This window comes from Lynx canadensis, chromosome A1, assembly GCF_007474595.2.
Source record: "Lynx canadensis isolate LIC74 chromosome A1, mLynCan4.pri.v2, whole genome shotgun sequence".
In the NCBI taxonomy this organism is placed as follows: Eukaryota; Metazoa; Chordata; class Mammalia; order Carnivora; family Felidae; genus Lynx; species Lynx canadensis.
This window is the reverse complement of record NC_044303.2, coordinates 114,903,049-114,914,134: the sequence shown is the minus strand read 5'-3', so window position 1 is coordinate 114,914,134 and position 11,086 is coordinate 114,903,049.

Below are 11,086 nucleotides of genomic sequence, written 5' to 3'. Positions count from 1 at the left end.
AGGATTGTTTTATGGCATATTGGAAGATACTTAGCACCTTTGTCAGCCCTTGCCCACTGAATGCTTCTGGAGTCTCCTAATCATTGTGATACTAAGCCCTGAATGCTTCTGGAGTCTCCTAATCATTGTGATACTAAGCCCTGAATGCTTCTGGAGTCTCCTAATCATTGTGATACTAAGCCCCTCAAGGACTTCTAAAGCACCGCTTAAGAACTAGTGGCTTTTTATTAAAGATTTATACTTGGCATCAGGTTAAAGCAGTGCTTGAAAAGACACTGCCTCAGCTACCCCTTGTATATTGAACACCTAGAGTAGTATTTCAATTCCTACCAGTAAAACTGATGGTGCAAACAACCTTCAAAGGCAAAAGGTTTTTTATTTTGCAAATAGTCTCCCTTTTGTGGTGACAACTGCTTGATAGGTTCCAAAAGAAACTTGTGGTTTCCCTTCCTAAGGGATCTTACCAATTATCCTAAATGTGCTTCTTAATTATCCTAATGTGCTTCTTGCCTAATCTAAAAAAGTCAAATTTTAATGACCATCAAAGTACATCCAGAACCACCTTCTCCACTTCTACCACTTAGTATAATTTACTAGTTGGATTCTTCTAAGTAGTTTTCCCAACTTAAAATCACATCTTTGCCATTTTGGTGATTTCCCGGAGTTGTCAGCAATCAAAAATCACATGTGGCATTCGTCAGGGGTTACATTTCATTTTAGCTGGGAATAGTTCCTTTGCCATATCTTTTTAGGACACTGCCATTTTTGAAGAGTATTGGCCATTTCATTTACAGAATAGTCTTTGGATTCACCTGATTTCCTTGAGTTCTGTACATATTACTGGTAGAAAGAAAGGCCACACATGTATTAGGTCTATTAATGCATCAATTACCAGGGAGACTAAGATGCTGTGCTCCACACTTCATTATGAAGACACTTGCAATAAGTAATTTATGGATGTGGCTTAATTTTAGATATAACCTAGAGATTACATAGCAAGAAAGATAAAAGCAAATTCTTCTAGATGGTATATGAGATCAGAGGTGAAGAGACAGCCTAGACCTTGGAAATACGCTGATTCAGGCAAAGGCACTTCACTGTTTCACAGGCACTTCAACTGACTCCATATAAGGGCTGTATTTCTTTTTTGTCCTCTAGTTATCAGGATGGTAAAATGGGTGAAAACTTCACATAGAAGAAGCTATAGAGTGACCTACATTTCTTAATCTGTGTACAGCATGAAGGTAATTTAGCAATCCCAGAAAGAACCACTGAAAGCCATTTCAGTTGGTCAGCAACAGTTGAGTATCAGCAATTTGAAATGGTTAAACCTAATACAAAGCACAATCACCAACCCATTTCTGCTGCAGCAGGTCAGGAAACCGAAATCTTGACCCTAAAAAGAACATTGCAGTTGAACCAACATTCAATAATTATGAACTTCAACTCTGAGATGAGGAAACAAGCAACGCCCAAGGGCATCTGGTTGGCTCAATGGTGAAGCATGGGACGCTCAATCTCAGGGTCTTGAATTCAAGCCCCACGCTGCATGTGGAGCCTACTTAAAAAAATTTTAAAGTTCCATCTAAATCACAGGCATTTAGGTTCTTAGAGCACCTGTCCCAGAGGATGGGAATTTGGAACAATAGGGGAGCGGGGAGTCCACATGAGCAATTTCAGGTGGTCCATAAAACATAAAATGCAAGACTATTAATTTTTCTGGAAAAAAAAGTCCATTTATTTACTGATTTTTTGAAGGAATCTGACCAAAAAAGGATTAAGAAACATAGCTTTCATAAATGGCAACTGCCTCTACCTTCCTGGTGTAGCTTAAATTCAAGTCCTACCCTCCTGGTCCCTGTCTACCTTGCTATTTGCCAGTGCATATTATGCCTTTGTATTTCTCAAACATCCTTGATTTACCCTCTCCATGAAGCCTTTCCCACTGATGGTTTCACTTAGAATTTTACTCTAACATTTCAATGTTTTCTAAAAGGATTATTTTGCAGTATATAACAATATCATGATCACATAAAAAAGGGCAACTCCTGGGGTGCCTCAGTCGGTTAAACATCTGAATATGCCCCTCCCCCTGCATATTCTCTCTCAAACTTTTTTAAAAGTGAGCATTTCCTTAATAGCAAACAGATGTCCAAATTTTCCCACTTGTTTTTAAGATTTTACTTAAAAAAAAAAAAACTTTATTTGGGGCAACTGGGTGGCTCTGTGGGTTCAACATTCAACTTAAGCTCAGATCATGGTCTTGCTGCTATCATCGTGGAGCCCGCTTTGAATACTCTGTCCCCCTCTATGCCCCTCCCCAGCTCTCTCACTCTAAAATAAATTAAAAAAAAAGGGTTGAGAGAGTGAGCACTTGGGCATGCATAAGAAGGGGATGGGCAGAGAGAATCCCAAAGAGGCCCTGCACTGTCTACAGCAGAGCCCGACATGGGGATCAAACTCACAAACCATGAGATTGTGATGAGCTGAAATCAAGAATCGGATGCTTAACTGAGCCACCCAGATGCCCCCAAGTTCAGTTTCTTGATGAGAGCAGTTGGTATATACATCCATCCAATGGTACATAATTCTACTTGGCTCATTTGTGATGTTAGCAGCCGCTAATGATCATTGCCTACATCTCTAATTTCATTACTACTTGTCTTTTCTTCACTTTTTACTTGGAATACCTCTGTAGAGAAAAACTTCCCCTCATAAGTACCTAGTTACCCTGAGGTACAGTTCATACAGAAAAGGATTCTTCATGTACTGCTTTTATAATGAGTTGGTTTTGTAATATTAAAGGTTAAACCAATGAGGTTTCTTAGGGGTCACTGTGAGCTCACAGATTTTTAATATTTTTTTTATTTATTGAGAGAGAGAGAGAGACAGTGTGAATGGGGGAGGGGAAGAGAGAGAATCCCAAGCAGGCTCAGCACGCTCAGCACAGAGCCCAGTGCAGGGCTCAAACTCATGAAATCGTGAGATCTTGACCTGAGCCAAAACCGAGACAGATGCTCAATCGACTGAGACACCCAGGCACCCAGTGTGAGCTCATGGATTTGTGTGTGTGTGTGTGCGTGCGTGTTTTAATATAATTTATTGTCAATTTGTTTTCCATACAACACCCAGTTGAGCTCAGATTTTTTTAACTTCTGTGTTTCAATTCATTGTAGTTCTTAATGATGCTCAAATTGTTCTATTTTTGGCCTGTGGAAACTCTTCCTATTGGCTCTTAAGTTCTTTTGACGACCCTCATAGTCAAGAATAGTCTCTTTAATGAATGATGTTGGGAAAACTGGACAGCCACATGCAAAAGACAAACTGTACCACTATCTTACACCTTACACAAAAATCAACACAAATGGATTAAAAACTTGCATGTAAGACTGGAAACCATAAGCACCTAGAAGAAAATACAAGTGGTAAGCTCCTTGACATTGGTCTTGGTGATGATTTTTGGTTTTGACACCAAAAACAAAGTCAACAAAAGCAAAACAAAACAAGTGGGACTACATCAAACCAAAAAGCTTATGCACAGCAAAGGAAGTTAACAAAATGAAAAGGCAACCTACCTGAGAAGGGATTAATATTCAAAATATATTAAAAACTCATACAGCTGAATAGTTTAAAAAAAAATCCAAAAAGGGCAGAGAATCTGAACATTTTTCCAATGACAGATGGCCAACAGGTACATGAAAAGGTGTTCAACACCACTAATTATCAGGGAAATGCAAGTCAAAAACAATGGGATATTATCTCATACCTGTCAGAAAGGCTATTATCAAAAGGACAAGAAATAACAAGTGTTCGCAAGGATGTGGAGAAATGGGAACCTTTGTGCGTTGTTGGTAGGAATGTACGTTGGTGCAGCTACTTCAGTATGGAGGTTCCTCAAAGAATTAAAAACAAAACTACCATACAATCTAGCAATTCCACTTCTGGGTATCTATCCAAAGAAAATGAAAACACTTAATTCAAAAGAATACGTGCATCCCTGTGTTCACTGCAGCATTATTAACAACAGCTAAGCTATGGAAACAATCTAAGTGTCAAGATGGATGAATAAATATAAGTGATGCACGAGTATGCACACAAAGATACACACATATATACAATAAAATATAGCCATAAAAAAGAATGAAATCTTGCCATCTGTGATAACATGGATAGTTCCCAAGGGCATTATGCTAAGTCAAATAAGAGAAAAGCAAATACTGTATGATCTCACTTACATGTGGAATCATAAAAACAAAATCCCAAGCTCATACATATAAACAACAGATTGCTGGTTGCTAGAGGCAGAGGTGAGAAATGAGGGGGGATGAGAAGAGGGAGTGGCTGACATAAGTGTTAGAGGTCAAAAGTTACAAGCTTCCAATTATAAAGTAAGTCTTGGGGATGAAATGTACAGCATGGTGACTATAGTTAATGCTATATGGCATATTTGAAAGTTGCTGTAAAGCAATGTTAAAGTTCTCATCACAAGAAAAATAAATGTTAAAGTTCTCATCACAAGAAAAAAAATGGTAACTACTCACTATGGTGACAGATGTTAACTTACTGTGGTGATCATTTCACAATATATACAAATATTGAATCATTATGTTGTACATATGAAAATATGTCAATTACACCTCAATAAAGAAAAATCTACCAGGATGTTATAAGTACTCATACAAGGAAAAAAAAAAAAAAGACCCAGTAGTCTTTAATTTCCTTTCTTACTCATATAAAAGTGTGTTCAAATCTATTCTTGTTCATTTCTGCCTGTCCTGTGAACAGCAACTTTTTATACTGTTATATATTTAACATTTCTTTGGGGTTTTTTCCCCCTTAAAAAGACTGCAAATGTAAGGACTACACTATATCTAAACTTGTTCAGCACATAGCCTGGTGTAAGAAAATTGGTATCAAGTATGTATGGAATTGAACTAAAAGATTGTCATCTGTCTCACTATTCTACAAGTGTCTATTGAGTCAAAAAAAAAAAAAAAAAGGCACCACTGGAAATATTAAGCACTTACCTTTCCCCAAATGATCCAAGGCATTGTTCAATCTCACTTTCCTAACTATTCTTTCATGTTACCGGAAGACCTACTTCAGCTAGTGAGTGTTCTTTGGAAAAGGGATTCTAAAAAATAAAAAAATAAAAATTCTAGAATAGAATGAGAAAGAATTCTATTGAATGTTTTTAATGCTTTAAAAAAAATTTTTTTTTAATGTTTTTATTTTTGAGACAGAGAGAGACAGAGCATGAGCAGGGAGGGAGAGAGAGAGAGGGAGACACAGAATCTGAAGCAGGCTCCAGGCTCTGAGCTGTCAGTACAGAGCCCAATGCAGGGCTTGAACCCATGGACTGTGAGATCATGACCTGAGCCGAAGTCGGACGCTTAACTGACTGAGCCACCCAGGCGCCCCTTTAATGCTTATTTTTGAGAGACAGAGAGAATGCAAGCAGTAGAGGGGCAGAAAGAGGGGGACAGGATCTGAAGCAGGCTCCGTGCTGACAGCAGAGAGCCTGATGCAGGGCTCAAACTCATGAACCATGAGATCATGACCTGAGCCGAAGTCAGACACTTAACTGAGCCACCCAGGCACCCTGTATGTGCATTTTTTTCTTAAGGCTGAAAATCATTGTAAGGTAAAGAATATAATGGTAAATGCCTGCTTAATTTAACAAAACTACAAATTCATGTACAGATGTTTGGTCATTTATAGAAAAAAACTGTCATTCCTTAGTTGTAGTCCCCCACTCTCACTAGGTTACACTGCACCCCCTGTATCTACAGGGGAGTAAATGATACTTTGCATTTGGCCATTTCAAGCCACTTTCACACAGTGTACTCCACAGTTAAACAACTGTGTCTTTTATCAATTTACACAAATCTTAAGAGTTTCATATTACACCACTATGGCTTAGGTTTTCTTCATTGGTTTTTACTTACTGTAAGACTTCTTCATTTATTTAAGAATGGAATGGGTAGAACTGCATTCCTCAAACTCATTATGCTTAAGTACATCCAAGAACTTGAGAATAGAGTAGATATTCCTTTACTGATGTTCACCTACATTATGCAGTTGTAAGCACTTCAAAGACAGCCTAACCCAGAGATTATTTTTAACAATTTTTAATTGTTTTTTTTAGGCATAGAAATAGCTTTTTTTCCTTTAAGAAAAAGAAAATCTGGGGGCACCTGGGTGGCTCAGTTGGTTTTTGTGTTTACAAGTCTTCATCTCACAGTTTGTGAGGTCGACCCCCGCATGAGGCTCTGTGCTGAGAGCACAGAGCCTGCTTGGGAGTCTCTCTCCTCAAGGAAGGAAGGAAAGAAGGAAGGAAGGAAAGAAATAAAAAGAAAGAAAGAAAAAGAAAGGAAGGAAGGAAGGAAGAAAAGAAAGGAAAGAAAGGAAGAAAAGAAAGAAAAAGAAAGAGAAAGAAAGAAAAAAAAGAGGAAAGAAAAAATTAACTTGAATAGTTTCCATTTAAAAATTTTTTTTTTCAACGTTTATTTATTTTTGGGACAGAGAGAGACAGAGCATGAATGGGGGAGGGGCAGAGAGAGAGGGAGACACAGAGTCGGAAACAGGCTCCAGGCTCTGAGCCATCAGCCCAGAGCCCGACGCGGGGCTCGAACTCACGGACCGCGAGATCGTGACCTGGCTGAAGTCGGACGCTTAACCGACTGCGCCACCCAGGCGCCCCGAATAGTTTCCATTTAAAGTAAGAACAAATCAGGGGCACCTGGGCGGCTCAGTCAGCTAGGCATCCGACTTCCGCTCAGGTCACGATCTTACAGTCATGAGTTCCAGCTCTGAGTCGGGTTGTGTCCTGACAGCTTACAGCCTGGGGCCTGCTTTGAATTGTGTCTCCCTCTCTCTCCGCCCCTCCCCTGCTCACACTGTCTGTCTCTCTCTCTTTCTCAAAAAGAAACATTAAAGAAAAAAAAATTTTAATAAAATAAAAACACATCATATAAAAATCTTGCTACAAAGAACAACATACTTGTGATCTCATGTCCACACTGACTGGAAAGGGAGGCATTATCCAATGACTATCAGATGTCGACCAGCCCAAGGCCCAATTTCTAGGCCCTAAACCAACACACACACACAACCTTGGCACCCACACAACCTTCCCCATATAAACATCCAATACTTAAAACTCCCAACTGTGCAAAGTTCCAAATTTCTAACAATTATTAACACACCAGCCACTGAAACGGGGAAAGATCCCACAGGCCATTTTACTGTCTCCCTCTTTCCAGCAGGAGAAAAAAAAGTCCCTTAAGAATTGTAATTTGGACATGCTCTACCTTTAGGCTCTCAACTTTATTTTCTGCCGGAAGTAGTCTAACAGGTCAACAGATGGATAGTGAAAATAATGGAAGAGAACAGAACAAATTAGGAGAAACTAAAAGAGAATCAACATTCATTGTTGACACGGGCACTGTAAATGGTACTAGGCACTTTGCACTAATTTTTTTTTTTAAACGTTTATTTATTTTTGAGACAGAGAGAGACAGAGCATGAACGGGGGAGGGGCAGAGAGAGAGGGAGACACAGAACCGGAAGCAGGCTCCAGGCTCTGGGCCATCAGCCCAGAGTCCGACGCGGGGCTCGAACTCAAGGAACGTGAGATCATGACCTGAGCTGAAGTCGGACGCTTAACCGACTGAGCCACCCAGGCGCCCCAGCACTAATTATTTAAACCAACAATAGACCTACAAAACAGGCAGTATCCCCATTTTATACATAAAAAACATACTCTGCAAGATTTAAATGACTTGCCCAAGGTAAGGAGCAAACTCAGGGTTCAACCCTAAAGCTACCTAGCTACAGAGGGTTTTCCTTTAACAACCCTACTGACTTCCTTAAGAGTCAAAGGATGCAGCCCTTAGTATCTTTCCACAGCCATTCCTCCCCTGCTTTCTTTACCTTGGCTACTCTTAAAACTGGCCTCCATGGGGCATGTGGATGGATCAGTTAAGCTTAAGCCTCTTGGTTTCTGCTCAGGGCAAGATCTAAGGAGAAATCAAGCCCCAAGTCAGGCTCCATGCTGACAGTATTGAGCCTTCTTGGGATTCTCTTTCCCTCTCCCTGCCCCTCCCCTACTCACACACTCTCAAAATAAAACAATAACTTAGGAAAAAAAAAAAAAAAACTGGCCTCCATCTTAGCAACCAACTACCTCATTACATACCTAACACCACTGTGCTGTCAAGTTGCTATTGGTGTTTTCAACAACATCAAAACAATCCATCTCTCTCCTTCCCTCCCCTACCTCTACCCATTAACTAGAAATGTCATCTATACCCCAATATTTAGCTTTATTATCTAACATTAGATCTGGAGAAGTAGTCTGAGGTCAAGTACAAATCCTTCATTTTTCAGAAAAGGACAACCTGTGCCTAGAAAGGTTGTATTTTGAAAAAATCTGTATCTTCTAATCGCAGGAGGTTCTTCCTGAACACTGATGGTCATGGCTGCATTTAAAAAGCTTCCTCTCAGGGTGCCTGGCTGGCTCAGTCGGTTAAGCTTCCAACTTCGGCTCAGGTCATGATCTCATGATTAAAGCCTCACATCGGCTCTCTGCTGTCAGGACGGAGCCTGCTTTGAATCCTCTGTCCTCCTCTCTCTCTGCCCTTCCCCTGCTCATTCTCTCTCTCAAAATAAATAAATAAACTTAAAAAAAATTTTTAAAGCCACCTCTTTGCTGAAGATAATAGCATTCTATTCCATTCTCAAATCTGTTCTATTCTCAAATCTCTTCTGCTAGAGATGAATGCCAGGATTTGCTTCTAAGACACATATTTTTAATTCTAAATGCAGAGATCGTGAATTTACAGCAACTAAGCAAGTAAGCTTTGGGAGCTATAGTTAAACTGCCTGGGACTAGAATATTCTAAGAAACAAGTTACATATCTCAATAACCACAAGTCTGAAGGATTCAAAGGCTGACAAATAGCAATTCTGAGAGGTTACCAATTTATTTCAGCATGAATCACACAGAAAAGCAAGCCTGTGAGGTGGTCTAGAAAGCCTGTAAAGTCATGAAACATGGACCTGTATGTAGCAAGACTATAAACATAAAAATGAAGTCAGGTCCATCAAGGCAACCAAGTGAAGAAAGTAGAGATTGGGGCAAGAGGAATGAAGTGGGGAAAAGCTTGGGACCTGGTACACACCTCATCCGTAGCAGTGTTTATGACTACTTAAGAAGGTCCATTACTAAACACAGTGAATGGCACACGGAAGTACAGTATTATGTAATGAGTGAACATATGCGGCCAATTACAAAATGGTACAAAAGAACACCCTGGGAACTCAAAATTTGCTGGGAGAGAGACCTGTCCTGTAGAAAATGTGTCCTCATGCTATGGAAACAGAGCTCATGGGATTGCTGTATAACAAACTGCACTGGACACTGAACATGGACTCTGGAAGCCATACACTAGCTGTGTAATTCTGAGCAAGCCCCTTTCACCTTTCTTTGGTTCAGTTTCCCACTCTCAAAAGGTGTGGGCAAAGTTGAGATAACATGCAAAAAGGATTCAAAGCTGACACAAATTCAACTGCCTGAGTAACATCACCTCTTGCAAGTCTCATAAGCAATCTCAAATTTAATAGGCCCAAGAGGAAATTTTCAATCATCCCCCAAAACCTGCTCCTCATCTTTCCTGTCTCAGTTTCCATACTCTAGAAGCATTCTTGCTTTCTCCACATCCAATTCATCTCCCAGTCCTATCCATTCTGACCCCCATATATCATTCACTTTTACCTGCACTGTCATCACCCTAGTTTAAACCACAATTATCTCTCACATGAATGACTGGAGCAGCCAAAATGATCCCTAGGCTTCCACTTCAGCTCTCCCAAATACAAACAGAACCATATTCTTAAAAACCTAACTGTACTTTCATGTCATTTCCCATCTAAACCCTGTAAGCTGCCCACTGTTCTCTAGAGAAAGAGGTCAAACTCCTAAACCTGGTTTCCAAGGCTCTAAATGATCTGCCCTCTGTCTCAAGCCACTTTCCCCATTCCTGATCTTGCTCCAGCACATTGGCTTTTATGCAGTCACTCGAAAGTGTTATGCTCCCTCCCGACAAACTCCTCATTCTTTGGGGTTCATTCCTACATTAGGCTCTTTTTTTACACGCTTTTATTACACTCTCACAGCATTCCGAGGTACCTACGTTATTTATACAATTATTATACAAAAGTGTACAATCACAAATGGTTATAAACCCAACGAAACTAAAAGCTTCACGAAGGTAGGCACTATTCTATCCGGTTCACTTCAGCATCCTCAGGTAAACTGGATCTGGCACACAGCTCGGGCCTAAATATTTGAATAAATCCACTGAGGTGAAGAGGGACATAGTCAACTAAAAATCTCAATTTAAAAAAAAAATAAAGTTCTAACTTATACAGTTGCCCATTTTGCTTCAACGCTCCCCACCTCCGTTCTCAAAAGCTCAGACCAAAATCAAATACTTCAAGGTTTCCAACCTCCCGCAACCCCGGCTTTCTCCTCCCATCACCATAAAGTTCCACGTCCAAAATGAACCCATCCTAGCACTGAGACGAGCTGGAACCTGCTCCCTGCCCCTGCAGGTGGCGGGGACACGGTCGACCCGGGGAAAGTTTCCTAATCCGGACACCCGGGCTGGGAGGCTGAACACTAGTCCGCGCAGCAGTGACGCACGTCGGCAGAAGCACTTCGTCAGCTATGAAGCCACGAAGCCTAAGGCGTTTCTTTCAGACTTCTCAGACGCAATTCAAGTCATGCGTCCCAGCCTGAGCGGTTGGCCGCGCGTCGCAGACCTTCAGACGCCCACCAGAATCACGAAGGAAGGACTGAAAAGACGACGACCCTTGCGCCTCGCCCTTTAAAAAACACCCCCAATCAAGGCTGGCCGGGAGCTGAGTAAATCCTCGCGAGAATCACCGGCTTCCGCCCGCTTCCTCCACCCGGCTAGCGGGACCGGAAGGAAGGTGCCACTTCCCCGCCCCGGGACCTACCTCACAAGGCGGCGCGAACCCAGCCGTGACCAATCAGAGGACTCATTGTAGGCCGCGGCGC